General features: G+C 38.6%; 1 protein-coding gene across 23 annotated transcripts in view; it reads right to left on the reverse strand.

Moving 5' to 3' along the window:
- Positions 1-14311, reverse strand: part of DENND4A (DENN domain containing 4A) — a 109347-nt gene that overhangs the window by 87029 nt on the left and 8007 nt on the right. For 3 of the 23 annotated variants that reach the window (XM_069595435.1, XM_069595421.1, XM_069595418.1), the window contains exon 2: positions 14142-14215. The exons of the other annotated variants lie outside the window; for them this stretch is intronic. The gene's annotated coding sequence lies outside the window, so the exon portion shown is untranslated. The remainder of the gene's footprint in view (positions 1-14141; positions 14216-14311) is intronic. 23 annotated transcript variants of the gene reach the window in all.

Consider the following 14311-nt stretch of genomic DNA (forward strand, 5'->3'; position numbering starts at 1 on the left):
GTCAGAAATACGATTAAATCAATTCTCTATACCTGAGGCTTCCTCGCCACACTTCCTCCCAAAGAGATATTTAGCCACTGGTTTCAGCAAAACTTGGGCGGTACTGGTGACTCAGATGGTAAAGAACCTCCCTGCAATGCAGGAAACCTGGGTCCAACCCTGGGTTGGGAAGATCCCCTGGAGAAGGGAATGACAACCCACTTTAGTATTGGCGCCTGAAAAATTCGATGGACAGAGAAGCCTGATGGGCTATAGTCCATGGGGTCACAAAAAGTCAAACCCAACTGAGCGACTGACACTTTCCGTCTTTTTTTCCTAGCAAAACTCAAATCATTGTGACCTTGAGAAGACCCACTTCAGTAAAGTGATAGTAAGAAGAAAGCCCAACTAGAATGAGCTGAGTAGAGAATGGAGGAAGTATATATAAACCTTTGCAGGAGTTTTGATACAGAGGGAAGCAGGAAAGTGGTGTGGTAACTTCAGAAGACATGGAACCAACCACAGACTTTTCCAAAGAAATGAACAAAATTAAGGGGGTATGCCAAGATCAGTCATCCAGCAGAGATGGGAAATGGAGAAGAAGAAGAAAAAGATAACTGTAAAAGCCTTGAGAAAGTATGAGAAGGTGGAGTCCAAAACAGAGGATCTAATCATAGAGACAAGGATTTCTCTACAAAAACAAACTTCCCATACAAATGTTTAACAATGATTCTTCTGAATATGTGGGCTCTGGCAATGCGGGTTCTTAACTTTTTTTGGATATACCTCCTTGAGAATCTGATTAGCGCTATGGATCTTCTCTCTCTTAAAATACACATACTTATTTAGATAGATATTCAGATAGAACTTTACATACAACTTTAAGGGGGTCACTGAACCATGCTCCCCAAACTAATCCATAGAGAAGTCTGTTTTGGGTGGGGTTTTTTTGCTTTTAATTTTTAATTAAAGCATAATGAACATATAAAAAACTAGAACTGCAGGAAAGTGAACACAACAGTACCATTATATATACCTTTGCTGCTGCTGCTAAGTCGCTTCAGTCGTGTCCGACTCTATGTGACTCCATAGACGGCAGCCTACCAGGCTCCCCCGTCCCTGGGATTCTCCAGGCAAGAACACTGGAGTGGGTTGCCATTTCCTTCTCCAATGCTGGAAAGTGAAAAGTGAAAGGGAAGTTGCTCAGTCATGTCCGACTCCTAGCGACCCCATGGACTACAGCCTACCAGGCTCCTCCGTCCGTGGGATTTTCCAGGCAAGAGTACTGGAGTGGGGTGCCATTGCCTTCTCCGATATATACCTTTAAGAAACAGAATAGTACCAGTAACTGGAAGTCCTGAATCCCCCTTCAGTCCTCCCAAAAAGAACCACTATTTTGACTTCTAGCACTGAATTATTTTTGTCTGTTTCTGAACTTTATATAAATGGAAGGTGGAAGGATTCATACAGGATGTATTCTTTTGGTCCAGTTTTTTTCACTCTACATTGTTTTTGATATTCAGTCATATAGCAGTGGAGAAGGCAATGGCACCCCACTCCAGTACTCTTGCCTAGAAAATTCCATGGACGGAGGAGCCTGGTAGGCTCCAGTCCATGGGGTTGCAAGGAGTCAGACACGACTGAGCGACTTCACTTTCACACATTGGAGAAGGAAATGGCAACCCACTCCAGTGTTCTTGCCTGGAGAATCCCAGGGATGGGGGAGATTAGTGGGCTGCCATCTCTGGGGTCGCACAGAGTTGGACACGACTGAAGCGACTTAGCAGCAGCAGCGGCGGCAGCAGCATATAGCAGTAGTTTGTCCACTTTCATTTCTGTATTGTTTTTCATTTAGAATATCATAATTTTATGTATCCATTCCACTGTTAATAGACATCTGGACTATTTCCAAAGTTAGGCTATTACAAATAATTACAAAGCCATGTACAAATTATTTTCCAAATATACCTACAAATAAAGGTGGTAGGATATAGGATAAATGTATACCCAACTTTGCTACATAATGACAGTGTTCCAAAGTGACTGTAGTAAGACCTTACATTTGATGAGTAAGATGCCTTAGAAATAAAAACTTACTCTTTTTGAAAGCAGAAGCATTTCTCTGACTGATCTCTCTAAAATACTCAATCAGTTCAGTCACTCAGTTGTGTCCTATTCTTTGCAACCCTATGGGCTGCAGCACGACAGGCTTCCTTATCCATCACCAACTCCAGGAGCTTGCTCAAACTCATGTCCATAAAGTGGGTGATGGCATCCAACCATCTGTCATCCCCTTCTCCTCCTGCCTTCAATCTTTCCCAGCACCAGGGTCTTTTCCAATGAGTCAGTTCTTCGCAGCAGGTGGCCAAAGTATTAGAACTTCAGCTTCAGCATCAGTCCTTCCAGTGAATATTCAGGACTGATTTCCTTTAGGATTGACTGGTTGGATCTCCATGCAGTCCAAGAGACTCTCAAGAATCTTCTCCAACACCACCGTTCAAAAGCATCAATTCTTCAGCGATCAGGCTTCTTTATAGGTTCTTCTCACAACCATACATGACTACTGGAAAAATCATAGTTTTGACTAGATGGACTTTGTTGGCAAAGTAATGTCTCTGCTTTTTAATATGCTGTCTAGGTTGGTCATAGCTTTTCTTCCAAGGAACAAGCGTCTTTTAATTTCATGGCTGCAGTCACCATCTGCAGTCATTGTGGAGACCCCAAAATTAAAAAGTCTCTCACTGTTTCCATTGTTTTCTCATTTATTTGCCATGAAATGATGCATGAAGTTAGCATTACTTTGCCAGCGTGTGAGATGAGTACAACTGTGTGGTAAGTTTGAACGTTTGGTATTGCCTTTCTTTGGGACTGGAATGAAAACTCACCTTTTCTAGTCCCGTGGCCACTGCTGAGTTTTCCAAATCTGCTGGCATATTGAGTGCAGCACTTTAACAGCATCATCTTTTTGGATTTGAAACAGCTCAACTGGAACTCCATCATCTCCACTAGCTTTGTTTGTAGTGACGCTTCCTAAAGCCCATTTGTCTTTGCATTCCAGGATGTCTGGCTCTAGGTGAGTGATCACGCCATCATGGTTATCTGGGTCATTAAGATCTTTTTTGTATAGTTCTTCTGTGTATTCTTGCCACCTCTTCTTAATATCTTCTGCTTCTGTTAGGTCCATACCATTTCTGTCCTTTATCGAGCCCATCTTTGCATGAAATGTTCCCTTGGTATCTCTAATTTTCTTGAAGAGATCTCTAGTCTTTCCCATTCTGTTGTTTTCCTCTATTTCTTTGCACTGATCACTGAGGAAGGCTTTCTTATCTCTCCTTGCTATTCTTTGGAACTCTGCATTCAAATGGGTATATCCTTCCTTTTCTCCTTTGCCTTTAGCTTCTCTTCTTTCCTCAGCTATTTGGAAGGCCTCCTCAGACAACCATTTTGCCTTTCTTTTTCTTGGGGATGGTCTTGATCACTGCCTCCTGTAGAGTGTCACGAACCTCCATCCATAGTTCTTCAGCCACTCTATCAGATCTAATCCGTTGAATCTCTTTGTTCCTTCCAATGTATAACTCTAAGGGATTTGATTTAGGTCATACCTGAATGGTCGAGTGGTTTTCCCTACTTTCTTCAATTTTAGTCTGAATTTGGCAATACTGACTTGCTCAAAAAGTTCGCTTGGGGTTTTCCATAGCATGTTATAGAAAAAAACCCCAAAAGAATTTTTGGCTTATTCAACACAAGTTTATTGTAGTTTTGTTTCAGTTAAGTCACTGCTGAATACAGCGATACCAACACTATAAAAAGAGCAGCTAAGTGCTCTGGAATCAGTTTGGAGAAGTTCAAATCCTAGCTCTAATATTAGTTTATTATATAAGCAAACAAACATGTGCTTAGGGTATGGCAAAAAAAGTTTAATTTGAGTAATTTTACTTAAATATGAGGTATCATTTTAAGAAATCAAAACTTTGCTGATATTGCTTATCTATGTTTTGGAATTGATTTTGTTCTGAATTATAGAAGTAGCATCATAGTCACTTTAAGGCTTTATGCTGTAAAGGTTTAGAGACAGGAAATTCTGATGGATACTCTTCATCATTTAACTAATAAATACTTACCAAATGGTTACTGAAAAGGACATGTGTCAGCTCTATTTTTGACCATCCGGCATAAGAACTCCTTTACTATATTAAAAAAATCTGCCACGGTGTCTTAGAAGCCCTAGAGTCAACCATGAAAGCCAAGAAGACCAGATAACTTGTTTCCCTATTTAGGGACCAGGTACATAGATGGGACAATTAGATGCTTTCACGCAGAATGAGAGTATAGAGCTAAAACTGGAGAGTTTAAAAGTCATTCTCAGGGCAGTGACATACAGTATTCAGTGGTGGTGTTCCAACAATGGCCTCCAATATCCTGTGGAGAAGTCAATGGTGTCTTAAACAGGAAAAGGACATTTCCGTGGCATAACTTTGGCCATAGTCAAGCCAAGCCTTGAGGTTGGTTAGTCGGTTTCCTATTTGTTCTCAGAGTCTGGTTCTCCAGTCTTTCAGTCACTTCTGTAAGCTAACTAATATCCTTCCAATAGATTCTTTTCAACCAAAGTTGATTTCTGTAGTTGGCAAACAAGAACCCCGAAATGGTAATCTTACCATATGCCAGGCTCTGTACCAGGCACTGGGAACACAAAGACAAATAATTTATGGCCCTGCCTTACAGGAGTTTGAGAAGGCAGACAGACAGACAACTACTGTAAGTGATAAGTCTATCACAGAAGTAATCACAGATCGTACACGGACACATGGTTTAGGCTTCAAGGGTCAGAAAAGAGTTATCATCTACATTTTGAAAGATGAGTAGGGTAATAGAGAGAAGAATATTCCAAACAAAAGGAGCAACAAGTAAAAGTCATACTGCCTTTTCTTTGCTCATCACTTCCTTCCAAGGATAAAAGTGACAAAAGGCGAACTGAAGAATTTGTGGAAGAGGATGAGAAACAGTTACAATTTGTGGTCTGGGTGACAGGTCACAAACTTTTGAGCTTGCTACAGGAAAATAAACTTTATACTTAAAACACATACACCCACCATTACTGCTCTTGCCACAACTATCCTTTCTCTCTTTCTCACCTGAATCAGTCACTTCTCAGAACAGTCAACTACGGACCTCTGAATTTGATTGGTTTTTCTTTTTTTTGTTTGTTTGGTTGGTTGTCTGTGATAGGGGTGGTATAGGAGTCATGAATGAGTGGATAAAGGAATTGAAAAGAGAAGTAAAGGTGTTAACCAACTGATCAGTGTAATGAAGCAAAAAGTGTCCTGCCAACTGCTCACACTACTTTTGCTCAAAGGTAGGTACAAACACCACAGGAGAAAAACAGCTGATGTAAAATACTTTATAAAAATATTGTGTGTATGCTTTTCCCTTCAAAATTACAAAATGTCAGTACTGACATGGGTCATTCTCAGAGCTTTTCTTTTAAAATTATACTAGGCTTGTGCTATGCATTGTTCTCACTCTTTACTTTTATAAAAACTGTGATCTTCGTAAGTTTTAAAAGCCCTTGCATTTCAGTCATCCACTGTATAAAGTTCTATGCTTGAACAGGAAAAACAAACACACACTATGTAAGTAAACTAATCAACCAACCACTCTTAAAAAATTTTGATAAAAGAGGCTGAAAGCAAATGATCAGTAAAAGCTCATTTCCACAAGCGACATTACAATACAAATTCAGAATTTGAGCATTCTAAAAGTCTACAATTCTCCTTTTAAAAAAGAAGTATTTACTAACAAGTGAAGGACAGATATGAAAAAATAAGTTTTCATTTCGGCTCCATTAAACTGAATGCTGTAAAATTCACTTCAGCTATACCAAGCTCCACACCACCTTTGTAAATTCAGTTCTTCCTGTCAGAATGCCCCTGTGACAGCCAGCTCCTGAGTAATATGTGAGACCTGCTCCTTGAAGCCTTTCCTAATCCTGCTCCCCAGGAGAGACTGTCCTTCTCTTACACTTCAAGACCATCCTGTACATATCTCTGTTATGATTATCACATTAATACTATCATTGTTTCTTTGAGCATCTACTCTTCTCAACTAGATTAGGAATTCTTTGAGAGAAAGCAGGCAACGTTACATCTCTATCTCTGTAAGTATCTGTTTTAGCACAGTCCCTGGGAAAGGACAGGCAGTCAGTAAACGCCCGTTGAATAGAAAATGACATGATGTGTTAACAATAACATTAATATAAGACTGATTGTGTTCAGGAAATAGCATGATTCAAACAAATTCTGTATGCAGAAACTAAAAACATCACTTCCACTGGTTCCTATTTTTAAAGGGGGAGATATTTTGATAGCTTTCACAATATGGATTGGGATGAAATAACTTTTAAGTTCTTTTCTACTACATAAAGCTTAATGAGTTGTCTCTTTTTTATTTAAAAAAAAAAAGCCCTTAATTTTATTTCACATTATTTACTGTTCCTTTTTAATCACCACATTTTAGGATATCCATGAACCTACACCCCTCTTCCCTGAGAGTTGTGTGCCCTGCATCTACTCCTCTACTATAAAAATGAGGACTGAAACATTCTCTGAAATCTTGGTTTCATCGGCCACAGCTGATTGGACCAGACACAGACATCTGCCTCAAACTGGACTTTTTCCCAGGGTTTAGAATGGGATCACAGAATCATGATTGAATATATGAATTTAAGAGTTAGAGGACTCGCTCAGCCATGCGCAGTGGTAAAAGACAACACGCAGAGAGAGAAAAATGAAGCAGACAAGTTGGGGGAAGCAGAAGAGATCATGCTGCCCCAGGGCGGGGAGAAAATAGCTCTCTAAGTTACTGGTGAGTTTCCAGTTTCTGGGTCCCCTCCCCCTCACAAAAACCTGGTTGTAATATTAATAATTCTACCTTCAAAGTACTGGGAAAGCCCTAGTATCCTTGCCATGAGCACTGATTTCCTTTTCAAAGTAAATTAGTTTGAATTTGGTTTCTAATATTTACAAAGAAAAGAAATTTTATTTTAAAACCTCGAAAAAGAAAAGATCGAGTAGGAATACCAAAATGACAGTTAACCACAGAAGGAAAAAAAAAAAAACTTTGTTAAAAATGGCTGTTACACTGGTACCTTCAGTCATTTTTCAGCATAAGAAAATGAAAAATATTCACCAACCACAACAGGCTCAAACAACAACCTATAAATCCAACTTCAGCACAGTTGTCAGTATGAAGAAAATTCTATTTCAAAGTTCAGGGGAAAAAAAGATTAAATAAGAGGGAGTATCTCAGAGCTTATTAGAACAAATTATTTTATAAACAGAAATAATACCACTTACTACAATTCTGACCAAAAACGGGATGGGAATATGTCTGGTGGTGATAACAGCCAGTCCTATCTAACAAGCCTAAGTATCAGTATACTGTTTTCCCCATCCATCTATAATGCTCAGTGGTAGAAGACAGTGATCTTAAAAAATAATAAAAAAGGAAGTAGAACAGTCAGTAGCACAGTCATTATATGGCATTAACATCTAGAACAAAAAACAACCAATATATTTTTCTTTGAAATTAATTAGTAAGAAAATTCCTTTAGCAACTCAGATTTTAAAAAAGAAAATGAGTTTGTTTAGAAACAATTTTCAAAGGGATAATGAAGGAGTGAGAAGACATATGTATACCTGTTACTGATTCATGTTGATGTATGGCAGAAGCCAACACAATATTGTAAAGCAATTATCCTCCAATTTAAAAAAGAGGAAACAAAAAAGAGTGAACACTGGCAACTTCTACTGTTCAAAACAACTATTTATAAGAAAAACTGACTAGTTTCACATAGTTAAGATTTAGCAAGATGGGGAAAATCTACAAACATAATAGAAAGTTCAGAGATAAAAAGAAGCCGAAACAACCAGTACTTCTATCAAATTTGTCAAGATTACATAGACAGTTCTGGGTACTGAGAAAAAAAATGAGATGTTAGAGTAGAAGAAAAAGCTTATGAAAAATTAAACAGTGACTGCCATAAAAAAGATTTTAAGTAAACAAGTCCCAATTGTTTACAATAATGAAGGCAGGCAGAGGTATCGATCATTTTTAATGACTTATACTGCTTCCAGACTGTACTTACTGAAATTACATTTGATTATGATTGTCCAATATTCTGAGAATTTAAGTCTAGAAATGAAGGAATACTCTGCAGGTTTGACACTGAAGTGGGAATTTTTCCAATTTCCCCATTCTGCCCTGTTGTTTAATCTTTCTCTGCAACATACTTCAGTTTAACTCCCAAATTAATAAAAAGCACAATATCAGCAGAGCTACCACTCTCACACCTTAATCCATAATAGGAAAGCCTGGATAATGCTACAGAACAGACTATATGAAGATTTAGTGTAAAATAAGGGCATTCCTAGAGTTTAGTATTATTAATAAGTTTTAAAAAAAGTGTGCTGGAATTTAAATAACTAATGAAATAGAACAATGAAGAAATGCTAATTATTATTAATGCCAATTTAAAATCTGTGACAGAACCCCAAATGCCAGCGCTACTAGAAAGACTAATAGTCAGTTTGCCAAAACATTCTCGAAAGCTAGGAATTTATTTTTCATTTTAAAAACCAGGATTACTTGGTTTGTTCATTCATTTGATAATTCTAGGATAGTGGGGAGACTTGAATACATAAATTAAAACATTTGAAGAGCAGCAATGACTATAACAGATTACTTAGTGAACACTAAACAAGTGCTTTTTCATAAGAGGAGAGTGAAAAAGTTGGCTTAAAGCTCAACATTCAGAAAATGAAGATCATGGCATCTGGTCCCATCACTTTATGGGGAATAGATGGGGAAACAGTGGAAACAGTGTCAGACTTTATTGTTTTGGGCTCCAAAATCACTACAGATGGTGACTGCAGCCATGTAATTAAAAGACGCTTACTCCTTGGAAGAAAAGTCATGACCAACCTAGATAGCATATTCAAAAGCAGAGACATTACTTTGCCAACAAAGGTCTGTCTAGTCAAGGCTATGGTTTTTCTAGTGGTTATGTATGGATGTGAGAGTTGGACTGTGAAGAAAGCTGAGCGCCAAAGAATTGATGCTTTTGAACTGTGGTGTTGGAGAAGACTCTTGAGAGTCCCTTGGACTGCAAGGAGATCCAACCAGTCCATTCTAAAGGAGATCAGCCCTGGGATTTCTTTGGAAGGAATGATGCTAAAGCTGAAACTCCAGTACTTTGGCCCCCTCATGTGAAGAGTTGACTCATTGCAAAAGACTCTGATGCTGGGAGGGATTGGGGGCAGGAGGAGAAGGGGACGACAGAGGATGAGATGGCTGGATGGCGTCACTGACTCGATGAACATGAGTTTGAGTGAACTCCAGGAGTTGGTGATGGACAGGGAGGCCTGGTGTGCTGCGATTCATGGGGTCGCAAAGAGTCGGACATGACTGAGCGACTGAACCGAACTGAAACAAGTGCCAGGCACTGTTCTAAATGCTTTACCTGCAGTAGCAAATTTAAGTTTCACAACAATCTTATGAAGAATTACTCCCATTTTACAAAAGGAAAGAAAATGAGGTACAGACACATAATAGGTAGTCAAATAGCAAAGCCAGGTTTCAATCTGGAACAGTTTGGGTCTAGATCAACTACTTTATTCATTCATCAAATTCTTAACTGAGTGTCTTCTCTGTGCCAGAAGCTGTTATATTTGCTTGAGATATAACACAGTAACTAACAAATTATTTCAGAAGGAACTTGATAATCCAGACAAGAGGATGGGCCTGACAACCCACAGAATGGGAGAAAATATTTGCAAACAAAGCAGCTGACAAGGTATTCATCTCCAAAATACACAAGCAGCTCATCCAGCTCTGTGTTAAAAAAAAAAAAAAGGGCAGAAGATCTAGATAGACATTTCTCCAAAAACAACATTCAGATGGCCAAAAAGCACATGAAAAAAATGCTCTACATACCTAATTATCAGAGAAATGCAAATCAAAACTACAATGAAGTATCACCTCACATCAGTCAGAATGGTCACCGTCAAAAAGTTTACAAACAATAAATGCTGGAGAGGGTGTAGTGAAAAGGGAGCCCTCCTATACTGTTGGGACTATAAGTTTGTCCAGTCACTACTGAGAACGGTATGGAGATTCCCTAAGAAACTAAAAATAGAACTACCATATGATCCAGTAATCCCGCTCCTGAGCATACACCTGGAGGAAAGTTTAATTTGAAAAGATACATAGCTCAAAGTTCATAGCAACACTATTCACTATAGCTAAGACATGCAAGTAACCTAAATGTCCATCAGCAGATGAATGGATAAAGATGTGATACTTACATAACAATAGAATATTACTCAGCCATAAAAAAGAATGAAATAATGCCACTGCAGCAACATGGATGGACCTTGAGATTAGTGTATTAAGTGAAGTCAGAGAAAGAAATATACAATATTGCTTATATGTGGACTTAAACTTATCTGCAAAACAAAGTCACAGATAGAGAAAACAGACTTGTGGTTACCAGGAAGGGGAAAGGGATAAATCGGGAGATTGGGAGTGACATACACATACTACTATAAACAAAATAGATAACTGACAAGGACCTACTGTATACATAGGGAACTTGACTCAATAATAGACCTATACAGGAAAAGAATCTTAAAAAGAGTGGCTATAAGTGATTTACTTTGCTCTACAGCAGAAACGAACACAAAATTGTAAATCAATTATATACCAATAAAATTTTTTTTTAAAAAAAGAGCATGGGTCTGAGAAGGCTTTCCAGAAGTAAAGCCTACACTGAGTTTTAAAAGATTCAGAGGAGTTAGAGAGGCAAAAAGAAAAGGGAAGAAAATGAAGTCATTCCAAGCAGGACTAATAAGCAATGGTAAACAATTCAGAAATAAGCATGTACATTCAAGGAATCTTTAAAAAGTAGTTTTATACAGCTGAGTGGAAAATGGAAAGCAGAAATTTAAAGAGCTAAGGTTAGAGCTGCTGCTGCTGCTAAGTCGCTTCAGTTGTGTCTGACTCTGGGCAACCCCATAGACAGCAGCCCACCAGGCTCCCCCGTCCCTGGGATTCTCCAGGCAAGAACACTGAAGTGGGTTGCCATTTCCTTCTCCAATGCTGGAAAGTGAAAAGTGAAAGTGAAGTCGCTCAGTTGTGTCCAGCTCTTAGCAACCCCATGGACTGCAGCCTATCAGGCTCCTCCATCCACGAGATTTTCCAGGCAAAAGTACTGAAGTGGGTTGCCATTGCCTTCTCCGGTAGGATTAGAGAAGCAGTCTCAAATCATGATGAGGCTTGATGACCTGCTAAAGAGTTCAACCTTTATTCAGTTGACAATAGGATGTTAAACAAGAATTTTCTAACTGTGTTTTAGATCTACTAGTCTGGCAATTCTGACGTGAATTTCATGGAGATAAAACCAAAGACAGGAAAACCAGTGAGAAGGTAAGGAAGCAGTTCCTAATAAGGCAGGGGTTAAGACAGGAATACTAGGGCAATGATTGACTGAAAAAATATTTAGGTGGTAAAATCAGCCAAATGCACAGTACATGAATGGATGCAAGGAGAGAAAGGAGGAAAGGTGAAAGACTCCCAAGTTTCTTGGATGATGAAGTCAATAGTCAAGATGTTTCTGAAAAACAATAGATCAAAGAAAAACTTTCGACAGGTAAATAAGTACAGTTTGGACAAATGGAGTTTGAAGTGAAGATACATAAGCAGTTAGATAAGAATCTCTGATGCTTTGGAACAATATTAATACTGGAAAAATAGCTTGGTGGGTAACTGAAACTACAGGGATAACTGTGACTTGCTTACTGTAAAGGCTAAGAGCAGCTGACTAACCCTGGGACCACCACGTCTTTTAGGACAGGCAGAGGAAGGCAAACCCTCAAAGGGAATGATCAACACACTGAGAAGCTCCAGGATTAACAGAAGAGGGCAGCATTAACAGAAGTGGCAGTCAAGGGGCTGAGCTTCTGAGAAAGTGCCCAGAACATTGCTCTCCTTGGCTACCTTAGCAAGAGCAAGTTTAGTGATCTAAGAATTAGAAACTAGACTGCAGTGGATAAAGAGTAGAGTACAGAAAAGATGTAATTTGAACCAATGCAGATTGTTATCAATTTTCTAATCTATACATTTGAGGCAGTGGGTTATTTTGAGCACTAAATGACTTACTACATGGAACCTCACCTATAAGTAATACCACAGGTCCTCAAGCTCACTACACATAGCCATACTGGGCGCCTTTCTTTCTTATTTCAAACTCCTCTATATGGCAAGGCTTTGCACTTGATGTTCTCCCCTAAGAATCATGCTTTCCTCAGCTCTTCACATTAAGCTCTTTCTCATCTGTCCAATATCATCTACTAAGAGAGGGCCTCCCTAAGAAGTACCCTAAGGACCCTCTCAATCATTCTCTCACATCATCATGTTTTACTTCTTTTGTAACTCTAATGATACTTTCAACATTTCTTGTTTATTTAGAGGTAATACAGCAAAGTGATTAAGTGTAGGCTCCACAAGCAGACTGGCTGCATACAAACCGCAGCTCTGCCATTTACTAGCTATGTGATCCTGGAAAGAAAGTGAAAGAAGAAAGTGAAGTCGCTCAGTCGTGTCAGACTCTTTGCGACCCCATGGACTGTAGCCTACCAGGCTCCCCTGTCCACGGGATTTTCCAGGCAATAGTCCTGGAGTGGGTTGCCATTTCCTTCTCCAGGGGATCTTCCCAACCCAGGGATCGAACCCAGCTCTCCCACATTGTAGACAGACGCTTTACCATCTGAGCCATCAGGGAAGTCATGTGACCCTGGACAAGTTGCTAAATCTCTCTGTCCTAATCTCTTCAGCTTTTAAAGGAGCAAAATAATAAAGTACTTACCTCACAGACTTCTTGAGGGAATTAAATGAGCTAATCCATGTAAAAATTATTATAAGACTATAAGTAAGTTCTGAGCACTCATATTATATTTATTTACTTGCAAGGATCTTAATGCTCCACTGAACTGCATTTTTCAAAATGTACTATTAAAGATATTTGAAGTTGTAATAACCCTGAGCCCAAATCATAAATATATCAACCAATAACCAAATGAAGGAGTACTGTTCTGACTAAGCCTCAGGAAGTGTTACTTTCATAAAAGAGAATTTTTCTGGCCACAAAAGTCAGAGAGGGAAAAAAAAAAGAGTTAAGGCTCTTTAATAAGTAAGGGAAATTTTTGATAAGTTATATATAGAATTACCATGTAATTTAAATCAGCCTATAAAAAGCAAAGCTAAAATATGAAGAACAGAGAAAAGAAGGTCTTGAAAAGTTCTGACCTAAGTAACTTTGAAAACAGTGTTTTGACTAGGAACTTTCAAAGACAAAAGGATTTAAGGGAAAAAAAAAAGATACAACTTCTCTAGTTGGTAAAGTCATTTCTCACTGGGATATGATTAGCAATTACGAAACTATACATGTATAATGAGACTGAACAAACAAGTAAGTGGACAGCGGATGGTGAGAACCAAGTTCTTCATTTCTGGAGAATAAGGTCACAAATAAGCAAGGGAGTTAAGGCTAGGATGAACCATGTGTTACTGAAGTAGAGTCAAAAAGATATTAGTATGAACTTATGATTAGCTTCATATAGATACAGATGTACATATATTAAAAAGTTATATAATTGTATACATGGGTTAGTATACATACATATATCTCCTAGGTCTGTACACTGAGGTCTAAAAGCAATGATATCCCAACAGCAATGGGCATACCCAGTGCCCAAATCTTGGTTTCTAATACCCTTCTCTAATGAAAGTAACCAAGGATCCTTAAATAAATGATTGATTATAGGGCTGGGGCAGGGAATATAAAAGATTAACCTGGAGAATTTTGCAGTGCCAGAAAGTAGGAAAGGGCTCAAAACCCAACAACAATGGTTTCTGTCCTGCTGGTTACAGGAACCAACCAGAAAGAGGTGGAATGACTTGCGCAACAGAATACAGTATTGGAGTAAAACTCAAATTTAGAAATGAATATCCATGAGTCCACACTGATATACATGATAAAATTTAAAAATGGGGGAGAAAAGGAACATCTCCTTTAAAGAAGAATTCCAAATAATTTTGTAGATACTCACCCCTGGAGGAGCTGGAGCTTAACTTCCCACCTTAACTTTCCCATTGAGTATGGTCTGCTCTTAGTTACTGGTTCCTAAAAAGTAGCATATGGAAAAACTTTACAGTAGAGAAACCTGGCAAGCAGTACCTCAGCCAGGTGAACAAGGTTAAAAATATCAGTGATAAGTCA

This window comes from Ovis canadensis, chromosome 7, assembly GCF_042477335.2.
Source record: "Ovis canadensis isolate MfBH-ARS-UI-01 breed Bighorn chromosome 7, ARS-UI_OviCan_v2, whole genome shotgun sequence".
Classification (NCBI taxonomy): Eukaryota; Metazoa; Chordata; class Mammalia; order Artiodactyla; family Bovidae; genus Ovis; species Ovis canadensis.